The sequence below is a fragment of the Daktulosphaira vitifoliae genome, unplaced genomic scaffold, assembly GCF_025091365.1.
Source record: "Daktulosphaira vitifoliae isolate Bord-2020 unplaced genomic scaffold, ASM2509136v1 Scaffold_4, whole genome shotgun sequence".
NCBI classification, from domain to species: domain Eukaryota; kingdom Metazoa; phylum Arthropoda; class Insecta; order Hemiptera; family Phylloxeridae; genus Daktulosphaira; species Daktulosphaira vitifoliae.
The window spans coordinates 2,241,771-2,259,646 of NW_026099575.1; the positions used below are offsets into that span (position 1 = coordinate 2,241,771).

The 17,876-nt window shown below is 25.7% G+C and overlaps 1 protein-coding gene and 1 long non-coding RNA gene across 2 annotated transcripts in view; one reads left to right on the top strand and one right to left on the bottom strand.

Moving 5' to 3' along the window:
* Nucleotides 1–7,365, top strand: part of LOC126905381 (uncharacterized) — a 210,863-nt gene extending 203,498 nt beyond the window's left edge. The window contains exon 2 of the long non-coding RNA XR_007703990.1: nucleotides 7,019–7,365. This is a non-coding gene — a long non-coding RNA (uncharacterized LOC126905381). The remainder of the gene's footprint in view (nucleotides 1–7,018) is intronic.
* The window catches only part of LOC126905339 (DNA damage-binding protein 1), a 98,547-nt gene that overhangs the window by 15,200 nt on the left and 65,471 nt on the right, over nucleotides 1–17,876 (bottom strand). The window lies entirely within an intron of this gene.

Below are 17,876 nucleotides of genomic sequence, written 5' to 3' on the forward strand. Positions count from 1 at the left end.
AGCTTAAATTTAAGAATTTATCATATAATATTTGTAACGGAGTCAATATTATCAAGCTACAAACTTTTAGAAAAGTAGAAGGTATACCATCAAAAACTGTAATACAAAAAGTATCTAATGAGCTAAAAAAATTAAACATATATATAAAATTAAACATATACATTCCACTCTTATTTGTTATTACACTTCCTAATTTTATTTATTACGTTTCTATTTACAAAAATGTAAGGTCTGTCTTTTCTACAAAATATTTATTTATTTTTTTGTGTGTTTATACTCTTAACGACAAATTCTGTATACATTCATTGGTTTATCGAATGTTATTGGTCTCATTTTTCTATCAATTGGCCATTCAATAATTGATTATTATAAAAAAGGTTCAAGTTGAAATTAAAATAATAATAGTAAATAATTGTAATAAAATAGTAATTTTGGTAGTTAAATTGTTGGAGGTATTTTGGTGATAGTGTACTTCTAGAAAAGCTATTATTATATAATGTAACAAATAATAATTTATGAGAGTTCTAAAAAATATGTTACATTATTATTTACATTAAAAAACCCAGCACAGGGGGGTCGCGGCACAGTGAGGACGTGGCACAGTTGGATCAAGTATTATGATATCTGACAGTGATTAAAATAACTATCAAAAAAAAAAACGCTTCGATGCAAATCTTAGATAGTGTTTAATTTTAAAAATTGGTGGATTATTCCAAAAGCTACATGATCTGCTAGTTCATTATTAATATCCTAATTAAGATAAAGTATGTCGAATGAAAAAGGGATTATTAAAAAATATTATTTCTCATAAAAAAATAATGTTGATCCATACACTTTTCAATGTGTCATAGCCAGTGCTCGAATTGGGGGGGTGCGCAGGTAGCTCCTCTACTTTTTTTAAAAATTTTTTGCGCACCCCAACTACTTTTTTTTATGAGGACGGTGGAAAATACCCCCTCTTTTTTTTTTTTTTTTAATATTAGTATGATAATGAAATATAATTTATTAATAAATACTAAATAAAGTAATGAGTAAAAAAAAGGTCTTCAAAATGCAAGGGACGCAGTTTTCAAATTGTTAAGTTGAGCTCCCCTACTTATTTTTGGCCAATTCGAGCACTGGTCATAGCATTATAAAGTTAAAAATGTAAAAAATAAAATCGAGAATTTTCATACAATAATAGCATTCGGTAGCCATTTTCACCGTGAAGACAAAATGAAGTCCGAAATTTCTTTTTTCCATAATAAAGTACATTACATTAGCTTTAATTTAAGATATATATAAAAGAGTCAGACTTTCCGGAACATTTTCAAAAGTTAAGTTGAAAAAGATAATTTTTTTTGAAAAAGTGGTCATTTTAAATCCCCCCTTGTGGACAGATTAAGGATTTAATTTATGAAAAAAATATACCAAATGAAAGGTAATGATATTATGCATCTATAAAAAAGAATGTATATTGATTTGTTCATTTTTGAAAAAGTTATAGGAATTTTAAGTAAAAAAATTGAAAAAATTAGTAATTTTTATATTTGTAATTTATTTGGAGGTTTCCACCGTTTACGGGGAACGAGGGATATTTTTTCAATTTTTGAGGGTAATGTCTTCGACTAAATACGATTTTTGATCTTTTAAAGTATTGTTGAAAAAAATCGGTTCGGTGAGAGCTAAGAAAAAGTGGTAACAGACACAAAAAAAAAATAAAGAAATATATCATAGTAAAACCAATACCTTTTCAGCTTCGCATTGAAGCTAAAAAAACCCAGCACAGTCAGCAAATCTGACAGTTATTAACATCACTATCATAATAAAACAATCCAATGCGAATCTATTAAATTTTTTAAGAAATTAATTTTAAAACACTCGCACCTCAAAATTAAAAACCGAAATCTTAAGAAAAATTATACAAGCGAGTTTTTTTTTTTTATTTAAAAAACTTGAAATTTTTTAAAAAGGAACAATTGTTGAACAATTTCTGATTTAATATTGTAGTACATTTTAAAAGGTTTAATTTAAAAAGGTTAGAAAGTTATCAGACCTTCCCAAACATTTTCAAAAGTTAAGTTGAAAATTAATTTTATACATGCGTAGTTGGTCCTCTCAAACCATTATAGTATTTATGTTTTTTATTGGGGTTTTATCAAAAGTACACTAAAATAAACCGATTTTTTGTATATTTTGTTAATTTTAACTACATAATTTATTCCATATTTCAAGGATTTTTATTTGATTAAATGCATTTAATTTTTAGATTCACATATATCCAGACTCTAATCATGACTGACGGCAAAATTATTTTCAATAAATTATCTTCAAGATATTATAAAAACAGTTTAATACATTTATTTTATTGAATTTCTATTAAGAAATTTCTAACATATAACACTAGTTATACAGCATAAGTTATAAATGATTTAAATGAAAAAATTTCTGTTCATAGAATAAATATCATTTAAATGAAAATAAAATTTAATTTATGTTTAGAATTAAAAATTTATTAGAATTAACATAGTAGTATTATATAAACAGATAGCATAGTGTATTTTTATTAATGTTATAAAAATATTTATAAAATGTTATTTAGCCACCAGTTTATCATTTGAAAAATATTTCTTAAATAATATTAGCATATAGTTTTAAATAAATTATTATTAATCTATTATCTTTTATTGCCAATAAAATAATATAATATAATAATCATATTTACTCAAGTTAATAGGTTGTTAAACATTTAAAAAAGACATTAAACGATATTAAGAAAATTAAGAAAAAAAATTATAAATAATATTTTACTTAGTATATTAACATTTATATAAAAGTTTTTATTTTTAAGAGGATTTTATTTAGTAAAATCTAGTGCTGAATTTAGCACGGAGTTTTGAAATAATTTACCTTATCCTATATGTTCAATATTTTTAATATCTTTTAATTATAAATGTGGATCAATCAATTTTCTTTTTTACTGGACTTGCTGTCAATAACTTACTTTTTAATATTTGTTCAATTAATAAGTATTGAACTGAGATTGCACTTTTATTTGATTTACACTGCCATATAGTTGTTTCCTTTGAAAACATAGTCATTAAAAAATAAAATTTTTCGCCTAAAATTCTAACTCGCTGTATTTGAATAGAAGCATTAGTAATGCAAATTCTATACGCCTTTATATCGTATTTACTTAAAATAGAACTGAGTTTATTTGTCACAGTAATGCAAAGATAACCCAGAAACGGTTATAGTTGAGGTGAAAAGAAAAGCAGCCTCTGGTATCGATTTCACTGCCGATATTGTCATTTATTGCTCCCATGATTTATAGCTCAAGAAAAGTTTTTAATATTTCCTTCAGGCCTTTTAAAACGCAATAATCTATTGGTAAGAAGCCAAAAAGTTTAAGCTTATCGTTAAGAACATTTATTCTGTATTCGAAGATTCCTATTATACTTTTTTACTACTGACTAACAAGAAAGAACAAAAAATTATTGTTGCACATTTTAAAAATATAAGGCTTAAATTATGACTATTTACTAAATCAAAAGAGTAGTTTACCTTTATCAAATATAAGTTAGATAATATTTAAACATATATAACTGAACAATAATAACGTTATGTTTATATTGCATTAAAATATAGGCCATATATCTTTTTTGTCTTGTTTAAACGATTACAATGTGTTCCACAGTAAAGTATTCTCGACCCGATTACCACTAGAATCGTATACGATCCATAAACTATTACGACAGAACGTTACCGTAACAAGGTATTAGGATTCCACGAATTTCCGATATAGGGACGCTTTAATACAGAACAATAGCCCAATGAGGAACCTTAGCTATTACAACTTACTATGTAATGAAAATTAATATTTATGGTATACTGAGCTCACATTTCTCTAGGGATATTACAAGTAATTATTAAATCGTAAATAATCAACTGCTAACTTCCCTTGTTAGGATTAATCTGTTCTTTGATTTTATTTTAAGGCTCATTTTACTATATGTTGCTTTGAAGATATTTTTTTATAGAACAAAGAGTAATACTAATCTTTTTTTGTACACGACTATTTTTCTCTAATATCTTATTAAATTATTTATGTTAAATTCATCGTGTGTTTTAATACTTAAAAAACCTAATAAAATAGGGATTCAGTATACTGAGGCATATTGAACTTCACAACAGATTAATATCTGAAAGTGAATGTCATCACATCTTAAAACATTCTGCTGCAATTGAGCATAATAAATACAAAAATGTTTACCAAAATTATACTTTAGCAACCGAATACTCGTAGAAGATAAATCGTCGTGGCGCTATTTTCCATCATAATGTACATTTAAAATGATTTAATTCGATAAGGTTTTAATATGCCATACAAAAAGCGAGATAAATATATTTTTTTTAATTGTGAGATTTTTTTACTTTTTACTAACTACTAACTTTTTTTACTACATTTTTCTAACTAAACCTATCGTGACAATTTTTTTAACTATTATAATAGTGCAATTGAAAAGCTTTAATTGAAAATTGTCAAATATTTCGGAAAATTTTTAAACTTTTAATAAAAAACAGAATGCATTTATTGCATTGGTTATCACATTCAAACTCTTTCTGTACTAAGGTTTTAGATTAGATTTACCTAAAAAGCAGACCAAAATGAAGATTATTAATATAATAATAATTTATAATTTATTTTTATAATTATTGTCTTTTTTATTTCAAATTAAAATTTCATTAAAATCCATGAATTTAAAACAAGTGATAGTAATTTTAAGATATAAAAAAATTCTGAATTCGAATTTTTTATGGTTGTATAAATTTGAATTATTTTTTTAATTTTTAAAATTCAGGGGATTATTTTAATATTTGAAGCTGGTAAGTTAAGATAGATTAAATTTGGACTCTTTTGATATCCTGTGAGATCTGAATATTTTTATGAATAGAAAAAAAAACAAATCATGATAACATCCATACCTTTTCAGCTTCAAATCGAAGCTAATATATCTAAACTGCTATATTGTAAAATAGCTATAGTATATTAATTGATACTGTTTATTCGTGTATTATTTATTTGCAATAAATATACCCAAACTTTATCAAATTATAAACAATTTTGATATAGGTTTATAGTAGATAATTTCATGATTGTCACCTTTTTCATGAATTGGTATCACAAATGATTTTTTTTAATCATCAGGAAAGTAGCTTAAATTTAAGAATTTATCATATAATATTTGTAACGGAGTCAATATTATCAAGCTACAAACTTTTAGAAAAGTAGAAGGTATACCATCAAAAACTGTAATACAAAAAGTATCTAATGAGCTAAAAAAATTAAACATATATATAAAATTAAACATATACATTCCACTCTTATTTGTTATTACACTTCCTAATTTTATTTATTACGTTTCTATTTACAAAAATGTAAGGTCTGTCTTTTCTACAAAATATTTATTTATTTTTTTGTGTGTTTATACTCTTAACGACAAATTCTGTATACATTCATTGGTTTATCGAATGTTATTGGTCTCATTTTTCTATCAATTGGCCATTCAATAATTGATTATTATAAAAAAGGTTCAAGTTGAAATTAAAATAATAATAGTAAATAATTGTAATAAAATAGTAATTTTGGTAGTTAAATTGTTGGAGGTATTTTGGTGATAGTGTACTTCTAGAAAAGCTATTATTATATAATGTAACAAATAATAATTTATGAGAGTTCTAAAAAATATGTTACATTATTATTTACATTAAAAAACCCAGCACAGGGGGGTCGCGGCACAGTGAGGACGTGGCACAGTTGGATCAAGTATTATGATATCTGACAGTGATTAAAATAACTATCAAAAAAAAAAACGCTTCGATGCAAATCTTAGATAGTGTTTAATTTTAAAAATTGGTGGATTATTCCAAAAGCTACATGATCTGCTAGTTCATTATTAATATCCTAATTAAGATAAAGTATGTCGAATGAAAAAGGGATTATTAAAAAATATTATTTCTCATAAAAAAATAATGTTGATCCATACACTTTTCAATGTGTCATAGCATTATAAAGTTAAAAATGTAAAAAATAAAATCGAGAATTTTCACACAATAATAGCATTCGGTAGCCATTTTCACCGTGAAGACAAAATAAAGTCCGAAATTTTTTTTTTCCATAATAAAGTATATTACATTAGCTTTAATTTAAGATATATATAAAAGTGTCAGACTTTCCGGAACACTTTCAAAATTTAAGTTGAAAAAGTCAATTTTTTGTGAAAAAGTTGTCATTTTGAATCCCCCCCTGTAGGCAGGTAAAAAGTCAGATTTATAAAAAAAATATACCAAATGATAGGTAAAGACATCATGCATCTACAAAAAAAAGAATTATATTGATCCATACATCTTTCGAGAAGTTATAGCATTATAAAGTTAAAAATATAAAAAAGAATTTTTTTACAAAAATCGTATTTTTTTTATTAAGTTTAATGTCTGTTTTCACCATGAAGATAAAATAAAGTCCGAAATTTTTTTTTACCATTATAAAGTATATTACATTAGCTTTAATTTAAGATATATATAAAAGTGTCAGACCTTCCGGAACACTTTCAAAAGTTACGTTGAAAAAGTTCTACTTTCTATATGCATTTTTATGTTTTGAATCCCCCCTGTATTTAGGGAAATGGTCCGATTTAAAAAAACAGTATGTCGAATGAAAGATCTATATAAATACTACTTCTCATAAAAAAATTGTAATGATTCATACATTTTTCAAAAAGTTATAGCATAATAAAGTTAAAAATGGAAAATACAAAATCGAAAATTTTCACACAAAAATAGCATTCGGTAGCCATTTTCACCATGAAGATAAGATAAAGTCCGAAATTTTTTTTTTTCATGATAAAGCATATTACATTAGCTTTAATTTAAGATATATATAAAAGTGTCAGACCTTCCGGAACATTTTCAAAATTTAAGTTAAAAAAATTAATTTTTTGTGAAAAAGTTGTCATTTTAAATCCCCCCTTGTGGGCAGGTTAAGGGTTAAATTTATGAAAAAAATATACCAAATGAAAGGTAATGATATTATGCATCTATATAAAAAAGAATTATATTGATATGTTTATTTTTGAAAAAGTTATGGCACTTTTAAGTAAAAAAAATTGAAAAAATTTCGAAAATTAGCGATTTTTAAATTTGTAATTTTTTTGGAGGTTTCCCCCTTTTACGGGGAACGAGGGAATTTTTTTCAATTTTTAAGGGTAATGTCTTCGACTAGATACGATTTGTGATCTTTTGACGTATCATTGAAAGAAATCGGTTCGGTGAGAGCTGAGAAAAAGTGGTAACAGACACAAAAAAAAAAAAAAAAAAAAAAAAACACATCTTAGTAAAATCAATACCTTCTCAGCTTCGCATCGAAGCTAAAATAGATAAATGTAGAGATAGCTGGTTTATATTATAAAATTGAAAACATACTATGAATTTAAATGATTTTAGATACAATTTGTGGTTTTAAACAATTGTATTTTGATATTTATCAATTTAATTTTCATTGTAAAATTATGGAAGTGATTCATTTCACTTAAAAGTTTTAACCTGAGAGTCAAACCTTTTAAGTGCATATAACAATTATATGGAGTAATGATATAAGGCTATTCAAAAAATATGTCTGTAAGGGGCGTTGTGAAAATATTTGAATAGGGAATGCACAAATTTGGTCAGAATATAAATGTTTTTTACTAAAACTATTGAAAATAATTTTTTATTTTTATTAAAAAGACACTGATCGATTATAACTTTTAAGTTATTATTTTAAAATATATTAAGATTTTTATTGCTAGATGGAACATGCAGTGTATAATAAAGAAAAATAATCAATTCTTTTTTCCCTCTCATATATATTTTAAATGATAACTTTATATTCCGACCTAATTAATTCTGTCATATTTTTTAAATGTGTGTTAAAACTAAAAAAATTTATAACTTTGATTTTTAACATCCAGAAAATTATTTGCAAAATTTTTATCTACTTTGACAATTTTTTATTTGTTTTCGAATGAAAATGAATTCGAAGATTTAATGTATTCTAAGGGTGATTCAATCCTTTTGTTATCTATCAATTGCTTAAAAATTATATTTGCTTTATAGATTTGTTTGAATTGTTCAAATTAATATTTCAGGTTTTAACTATTAAAATAGAGAAAAATTTGTTATAAAATTCGTTCTAAAATAAATAAATATTATTGATAGAACATTGGTTGTGATATAGTAATCGGCTATTAAATTGTTCAAATTTGAAAATCATTCAAATCGTATATTTTTAGTGGTTATATTTTCAACTGTTATTTTAGGAAGTTACGTTTTAAATTTTACATTCATATAAAAAAACGGTAGCACAGTGGGGTCGAGGCACAGGGTGGACTGTGCCTCGACCCCACTGTGCTACCGTTTTTTATTATAGTATTGATTTAAATACTATGAATAGTCTACAAAATAGATATAGAAATAGTATTATATTATAATAAAAGACTATCGATGTTATTCTATTGATGCAAAAATATTTTTAAAACTTAAGACGGTAATATATATTAATAAAAAATGGTATTAAATAAAAAATTTCAATAAGTACGTATACCACAACGTTAATGTATAAAATAACTGCATATTCAATTTAGTGTTTTTTTCACTTAAATAACTTTTTATTCCGCTAATCAACTAATGGTACCAATTTCGCATTCAATTGTGTTCATAAAGATCGTAAAAATGTTTATGTTCATATTACACATTGCTGAATAAGCACTATGAAGAGTATTAAACATTATTGTAAAACATGATCTTTATTTTAACCAATAAACTAGTTTGTACAGTTTATGTGTATCATGCTTAAGTATTTTTTATATTCTGCAGTCAATAAAATTGAATGCGATTTTTTCCTAAACTTATGAATTAATGAACTATATTTATCTCATTTGTTTAAATTAATTTTTTTATTAAAATATAAAAATGAACTTTTAGCTTCGATGCGAAGCTGAGAAGGTATTGGTTTTACTAAGATGTGTTTATTTTTTTTTTTTGTGTCTGTTACCACTTTTTCTCAGCTCTCACCGAACCGATTTCTTTCAATGATACGTCAAAAGATCACAAATTGTATCTAATCGAAGACATTACGCTCAAAAATTGAAAAAAATGCCCTCGTTCCTTGTAAATGGGGGAAACCTCCAAAAAAATTACAAATTTAAAAATCGCTAATTTTCGAAATTTTTTCAATTTTTTTTACTTAAAAGTGCCATAACTTTTTCAAAAATAAACATATCAATATAATTCTTTTTTATATAGATGCATAATATCATTACCTTTCATTTGGTATATTTTTTTCATAAATTTAACCCTTAACCTGCCCACAAGGGGGGATTTAAAATGACAACTTTTTCACAAAAAATTAATTTTTTTAACTTAAATTTTGAAAATGTTCCGGAAGGTCTGACACTTTTATATATATCTTAAATTAAAGCTAATGTAATATGCTTTATCATGAAAAAAAAAAATTTCGGACTTTATCTTATCTTCATGGTGAAAATGGCTACCGAATGCTATTTTTGTGTGAAAATTTTCGATTTTGTATTTTCCATTTTTAACTTTATTATGCTATAACTTTTTGAAAAATGTATGAATCATTACAATTTTTTTATGAGAAGTAGTATTTATATAGATCTTTCATTCGACATACTGTTTTTTTAAATCGGACCATTTCCCTAAATACAGGGGGGATTCAAAACATAAAAATGCATATAGAAAGTAGAACTTTTTCAACTTAACTTTTGAAAGTGTTCCGGAAGGTCTGACACTTTTATATATATCTTAAATTAAAGCTAATGTAATATACTTTATTATGCAAAAAAAAAATTTCGGACTTTATTTTATCTTCATGGTGAAAACAGACATCAAATTTTATAAAAAAAATACGATTTTTGTAAAAAAATTCATTTTTATATTTTTAACTTTATAATGCTATAACTTTTTGAAAGATGTATGGATCAATATAATTTTTTTTTTATAGATGCATGATGTCTTTACCTATCATTTGGTATATATTTTTTTTATATCTGACCCTTTACCTGCCCACAGGGGGGGATTTAAAATGACAACTTTTTCACAAAAAATTTACTTTTTCAACTTAAATTTTGAAAGTGTTCCGGAAAGTCTGACACTTTTATATATATCTTAAATTAAAGCTAATGTAATTTACTTTATTATGCGAAAAAAAAATTTCGGACTTTATTTTATCTTCACGGTGAAAATGGCTACCGAATGCTATTATTGTGTGAAAATTCTCGATTTTATTTTTTACATTTTTAACTTTATAATGCTATGACATATTGAAAAATATATGGATCAACATTATTTTTTTTATGAGAAATAATAATTTTTAATAATCCCTTTTTCATTCTACATACTTTATCTTAATTAGGATATTAATAATGAACTAGCAGATCATGTAGCTTTTGGAATAGTCCACCAATTTTTTAAAATAAAACAGTATCTAAAGATTTGCATCGAAGCGTTTTTTTTTTGATAGTGATTTTAATCACTGTCAGATATCATTATACTTGATCCATCTATACCACGTCACCACTGTGCTGCGACCCCCCTGTGTTGGGTTTTTATTATTTACGCTATTTAAAATTTTGATATTACAATCGTAGAATTTGTTTTACTAAAACACTGGTACTTAAAAATTTACTACAACTCTACAAATATAGAGCTTCTTTAAAGTACATCAATTTGATTTTATTTTAAAAATATTATTAATATTAATAAAGTATAGTTTGTCTTAAAAATAAAATTTATATTTATTTCACAACATAAAAATAAGTAATACTTATTAAAAATATATTTGATCTTGATTGTTGTACAATTATACTCTAAAGAACAAACACAAATATGGTATAAAATTAAATATTTTACTAAAAATAATTCGTTTATTATAACTTATAAGAAACAAAAATTATCATCTTGACCTGTTTATTTATGTGAACAAAATATAGTAATAGTTTTATAATTATTTTATTATTAACGACTAAAAAAGTAAGTGGTAATATACTAAATGGAAGTTATATATAATTTAAAGTTTTACAAAAAATTACTTAGTCTAAAAATTAAAAAATTAAAATTATGATTTTTACATTTATTTATAGATAATTTTTTAACTCGCATTGAACTGTACTGTGAAATTTAAATGAGAACATTTTTTTTTTTTAAAGTCATTTAGGATAATAAGCCTATTTGGTTTGAGGGAATCACGCGTACTTTTTAAACTTGGATTTTCATATCAAATAAAATATAAGTTTACATTTTAATAAAAAAAATTGTTTGAAAATGACAAAATAAGTAAAAAATTTAAATTTATCTCGGGTTGAGTAGCTTCAGGCAATTTTTAAAGCCCAAAAGAGGCTAACCAAAAAGACAAAGTACTTTGTTATGAATGCGTTAAAGCTTTCATGGATTGTCTTGTTGCTTGAAGTGCTTGAGGATATATCCATGTTTGCAGTTGAGTTCTGACGTTTCGGACTCATTGCAGAGTCCATCTTCAGAGTGATGGTTGCTAGTCGATGAGTCCGAAACATCAGAACTCAACTACAAACTTGGATATATCCTCAAGCACTTCAAGCAAAGTACTTTCTTCTCTGAAAATTTCTATAATGCTCTATCTCGTGAAATAGATATACTTATTTGAAACAGTTAGTGATAATTCTAAACTAGAGAAGATCACTGCAAATCATTACCCTGTATACTTAATAATAAACATTTTTTTTTTTTTTTTGAAAAATACTTTAGCTAACATTTTATAAGTTTCACAGGGACTTAAAAATAGCCACTGATAATGAACTCGTCAAAAACCACTAAAAAATATTCCACAAATAATTATGCTATCACCCAAATCCTCTAGTAAACTTTATGTCATAACGCTCATTTACACAAAGCATTTCAGTCAGATTAAAAAGAAATTGTTCTAGAAATTTACTTTAGGTTTATATCAAATAACTATTAAATAAATAATTATATAGGTGTTTAGTAAGTAAGGAAACGGGTTTCTATTGTTTTCATTATTACAAATAATTGACCTGTTCCCTTACTTATTGTACATTCGGTCGGTATATATATTTTTATTCTAAAGTTCTGATACTGGACGGTTTCCTCATCATGATATCCATATTCTTGTTATTAATTTGTAATGATTGTTATATATTTATTTTGTTAATAAACAGGTTTTAATATTTTCTATGATAGATTTTAATTGGCATAAAAATATGTTATGTATAAAGTGTAGCGATAGTAAATAATAAAATTAAACTGAACTTTAAGTTTTTTGATCCCATATTTTTGTGAATCTAAAAACGGCAGGAATTACATTAAATATTTAATTTCGTTGAATTGTTAAATAAATACGACCAAAAGCTTGTATTTATTCAATGCGTGCACAATCCCTGAAGATATCCGAGGGTCAAATCATTATAATTTTAAAAAGACACGCTGGTAAATTTATAAAGTAAACCTTTAATTTCATGAGCAATGTACAAGGAAACTATACGTTTTGTATTTGAGCTTAATTTTATGTCAATATAATATCAGCATACAAATTCTAAATGATTTTACATTCTACAGAAACGTAGCAGCCATATATTGCTACTGAGTGAAATTTCAAAATGTACCTTTTAATTTGACATTATCCCGAGAGCTTTAGTATACACGGAGCAGGTATGACAGCTAATCGTCCACATCGAATTATTTAAGTAAACAAAAACAAATTTTGTTTTAGTATTAAGATATTTTTTTCCATGCATTGAAAACGATATAGAGTATGTACCGAAGGTGAATTCGACGAAAAATACCATTTGGTAATGCGTGTCGCTGTTATATTTTTTCAATAATAAAATTACTTTCTATCTTTGAAAATATAAATAGCTCATCCTTATAGTATAATAATATAGTTTAATTTTTGGCCGACCCCAAGTAGTTGGGATTCAGGCGAGAAAAAAGAAGAAGAAAAATTTATAATTAGATAAAGATTTTCCATATTTTTAATATATATTTCTAATTTTTCGATTTTTTCGTCTGTTTAAATGTTGTATTTGATGCGTAACTGTAAAACAGTTTTAAACATTTTATATTATTGTTTTTTTTCGTATCAAATTTACCAAGAAAAAAAAAATAAGATAATAATTGTTAATAATTATTATTATAGTAATAAATTGTTTTTCTTACAAAATATCGAAGAGGATTAAGTATATAGTTATTAGTAAAGCTGATGTTAAGGAAAGGGTACTTAGAGTTCTTCTATGGCTGATATTATTTAAAATTATATATAAATATATATATATATATATAAATTTTTATTTTAAAAATGAAAGATATTTGATTCAAAAAGTCGCAAAAATTACTAAAAAATTATCTTGTGCATGTATTTTGGGAATAATGTTACCACCATTATCAGCGCTAAATACATATTGACATTTTGAACAAAAAATACTTTCTTATATACCCTTAGTGATGCTATCCAATTAGTCGATAGTCACATTTTGTAATAGGTCACTAGGGGTATACCAAGTGATTTTTTTATCATAAGCAAAAAGTTTTGTATATACATGATCAATGTATTTTTATCAAGTTAAAGAGTAGATTTCTTATACTTTAGTTCCTATTACTTTTGTATGTATTATTGAATATGTTTAAACTGAGCTGTGATAGTATTGGAAAAATCTATTTTAAAATAAGTTATTAATTTTAAATTGTTTTCTGTGGTTAATTATAAGTATATTTTAGATGCTCGTTGTATCTATTGAACTTGTCGTCATTGCAAAACTGTGATTTTAATATGCTAAGTTATAACTTAAATTTTTATTTTTAAGAAAATACATATCAAAAATAATTCCAATGGCATAAAAATATTTGTAAACATGGCCTGTTTAAACATTGACCCATTATAGTTGAATATCCGTACCTAAGGCTATGTATTATAGAGGTATTATTCAATAAAATTGTGTTGTTGACATGTTTTTAAAAGAAAAAACAGCGTGTAAACGATTTGTTACGCTTATACAAAACCGCCACAACAGTATATATCTTATAAAAGCGTCATTGTACACCTATTTTATGTCTCGAAGATAATGTCTGAATACATGAACGTCCAATTAGTTTTGTGCTGTGACCTGAAAATCTACACGCGCAAGACAACACCAAGACGTATTACATTTTTTTATGTTGTATAGGCTTCTTGTATTTCGTATTAATTTCTGTACATATAAATGTCGTTAAATAGTCAACAAATTGTAATAGAAAAAATTAAAATTTTATATACTTTTTACGAGTTGTTTAATAAAACCACGCAAAATATCTTAATAAGAAAATTTTCTTTATATAATACTTAGTAAAATATTATTATAGTAACAAACTTTAATAATACTTATTTTGAAAATAACTTAATTCAAATTTTTTATTTTTTACAGAATTACATTTTTAATATTAATAAATATAAGACAATTTTTTTAATATTAGCAGCTTGATATTTACCGAAATAATTAAAAATATTAATAATTATATATGAGCTATTTAAATTTGTATACTGACATTAAACGAAAATAAAGTTAGCATTACTATAAAAAATGATGAGGGATGAACCAAAAATTACTATATGATTGATTCATCAAATCAATATAAAACTAAAAAAATTCAGAAAAACATTATAAATATTTTTGTTAGTTTAGGAGATAAGCTTCTTAACTGTAGAGATTGTCCTGGTAAGTACTGAACATATAGAAATAATCTTAATTGCGAAACCTTCCTTAAAGGACACTATTGCTTTATACCTTAATATATTCTAATGATTATGCAAATTTGTATAGATAAATGAAGTTGTTATTATATTATTAATTCCCAAAGTTTATGATATTAGTGCTAGCACTTTTAGATGGGTTTTTCTTTATAAATATTAACTATAGCGGTTTTGGAACGATAACCTACCATTCATCTTATTGTACAGCGATCGACCTAAATATTGTGACTATGACAAGGAAAATTTGTAGTTGTGATTGATCTTATTACATTGAAATAACCCTTAGACTATTTAAATTACTCGGTCTGCTAAATTCTTTAACGATCTTTTAAGGTTAAATAAAAATATCCAAATCAGATGGTAGTTTTTTTTAATAAGTACTTTTTAATATGTTTTAAGCATTTAAATACATAGAACGCGGACCTTTTCTACATAAAAAGAAACATTTTTTTTTTGTTCTTATTAGTGACAAATAATAAAAAATATACTGTCAAAGAAGGTAATAATTATTTAAAATTTTTTTTAACCAACTGATTGAATCAAAAGTTAAGTTATCTTTGTTGGCCAATAACTCATTGAAAATGTGTATTTTTGTAACCTAAAGTCAATTACATAAATTTGAATTTAATATAAAATTAAAACGTGTTAATCTACTAATCTGTGATTATTTTGAATTTAATATAATTACTAGCGTCTGAAATTATAAGCATTTATAAATTTTGTTAAGTTATTCCGAACACATCATCACGCCAGTACAATTTCTTATTAATTTACTTGAAAACTTAGTAATGTGTTATAATCGAGATTATAGTTTTTGGGTAGACTTGGGGTTTATCCCCACGAAAAATATTTTGATGTTACTATTATGCTGCAACAACATAACACAGTGGCGGATCGTGAGTTTTGGAAGTGGTGAGGCAAACTTTTAATTTAGTAAATTTGAATAAAGAATATACCTATTTTTAAGATTATAAGTACACGTAGATAATAGCTGTATTATACGGTAACATGTTAATTCTTTAAAATTTTTATAAATTATAAGATGAAAAATTATAATCGTTAAATACTTTTATACATTGACTGATAACTGATGTGATAAACGTAATTCGTTTGTTGTTTTTGTGGGGTAAGCATAGATTAGGAACAATAACGACATAATGTCGACTCCATTTAATTTATATGTAAAATGTCGTTTCGCATTTGAAACCACCTGGCACACGATGGTGTTCACCGCTGAGGAAAATTTACATCAGCCTCATTTTACCAAGTATTCACGACTCTCCCCCACCAATCAATCTTAATAATCAGTATAGCAACTGAATCAAAAAAGTTTGCCTCTCGGACCTCATCGGTTTGCTTCGTAATCGGTAGTGTAACGTGTTGTCATTTTTTAATCATTAACGAACGGAGAGCGCAGACCTTTGGTTTCAGCACTGACTACCGTATTATATCTCACTGTGTTGGTGCAGCGTCAGTCAGGCGCAACATTATGTCATCTATTTTCGTCCTATTATCTTTTATGGTTCAAGATTACAAATTGCGTTAATTATAAAAATAAACTATAATATTTTGAAAGATATTTGATATTGATAGAGGCCCGAAATAAATAAATTATTATAAGGTAAATTGTAGGTGAGATTGTGCCTCACTTGCCTCACCCGGCGAGCCACCACTGTCATAACATAAAATTCAAATCCTCCAAAGTGACTCAAACAAAATTTATAAATGCACATAATTCCAAACCCTAGTAATTACGGTATATATAAAGAGCAGTGTCGTTGTAAGGTTACTATAGTCGATAACATCGATATTCACAGGAGCAAATAGATTATCGGGGAAGAAATTTAGATACATAAGCCCACTCTTTTAACCTCATCTTTTAAAATCTATATCGACTAATACACCCTAATATAACAAATCGCATTCTAAATCCCTACTCAATCATCATTTTAAAGTTACGATAATTTGTGTCCTAAGTTTAAAGTAAGTCTTTATAAATATAAATACTATAACTAAAAATTTTATGACGATTAAGATTATAAAAATTTATAATACATAATTCAAATAATTATTTAATTATTACATTAATAAAAATACAGTATAAAATACCATAATAATTATAATCATTTGAAATAATTTAAATGGCAAAACAGTGTGTTTAATGACAGTAAAATTAGATCCAGAATTCTGTTGTTATTATCGTTGGCAAAACGTTCCGTTCATTAAAATGATAATTTCTCCACCTTGTTAAAACGACCTACTTCTAATGTCACTATGTTCGTTGTCAACCTTCGAGTCTACACAGATTTGGATTAAACTTATTGTGATAATAAACTGAAAACAACAAAGTTCTTTGATGTCCTTCTTTTCTCACTTTAACTAAACTATTAACCTTTAATGTTGAAATTATAAACATAAATTAATATTATTTCTTTTTATTGTATTAACTTTTTCAAATTCATAACGACCTATTATTTATAAACATAATTAAATTGAATGCAAATGTTGATAAACATAAAGAAGTTTTGAAACAGATGAGTAAATAGCAAAAAGAGTGGTGTTGTTGCTTATAAACAAAAAGATTTTAACATTAAGTTTTACGAGGTATGTCAAAAAAGTTCCCGGACACTGGGGAAAAACGTGCTTTATTATAAAAATTAAGTTACAATAAATTTATCCCCTTCAAAGTATTCCCCCCTGGCACTAATGCACTGGTGCATTCTTTTTTTCCAGTTATCGAAACATTTTTGCCAGTCATTTTGTGGCATGCTGTACAGTAGCCGTGCCGATTCTTGTTTGATCTCTTCCAAACCCCCCAAATGTGTTCCCCTCATCAAATCTTTCAGTTTATCAAACAAAAAAAAGTCACAGGGTGCAAGGTCCGGTGAATAGGGCGGATGTGGTAGCACTGTCGTTTGGTTTTTGGGCAAAAAATCTTGCACAATGAAGGACCGGTGTGCTGGCGCATTGTCTTGATGGAGAACCCAAGAGTTGTCTTTCCACAATTCTGGCCTCTTCTTCCTTATGCGCTCCCTTAAACGTTGCATAGTCTCAAGGTAGG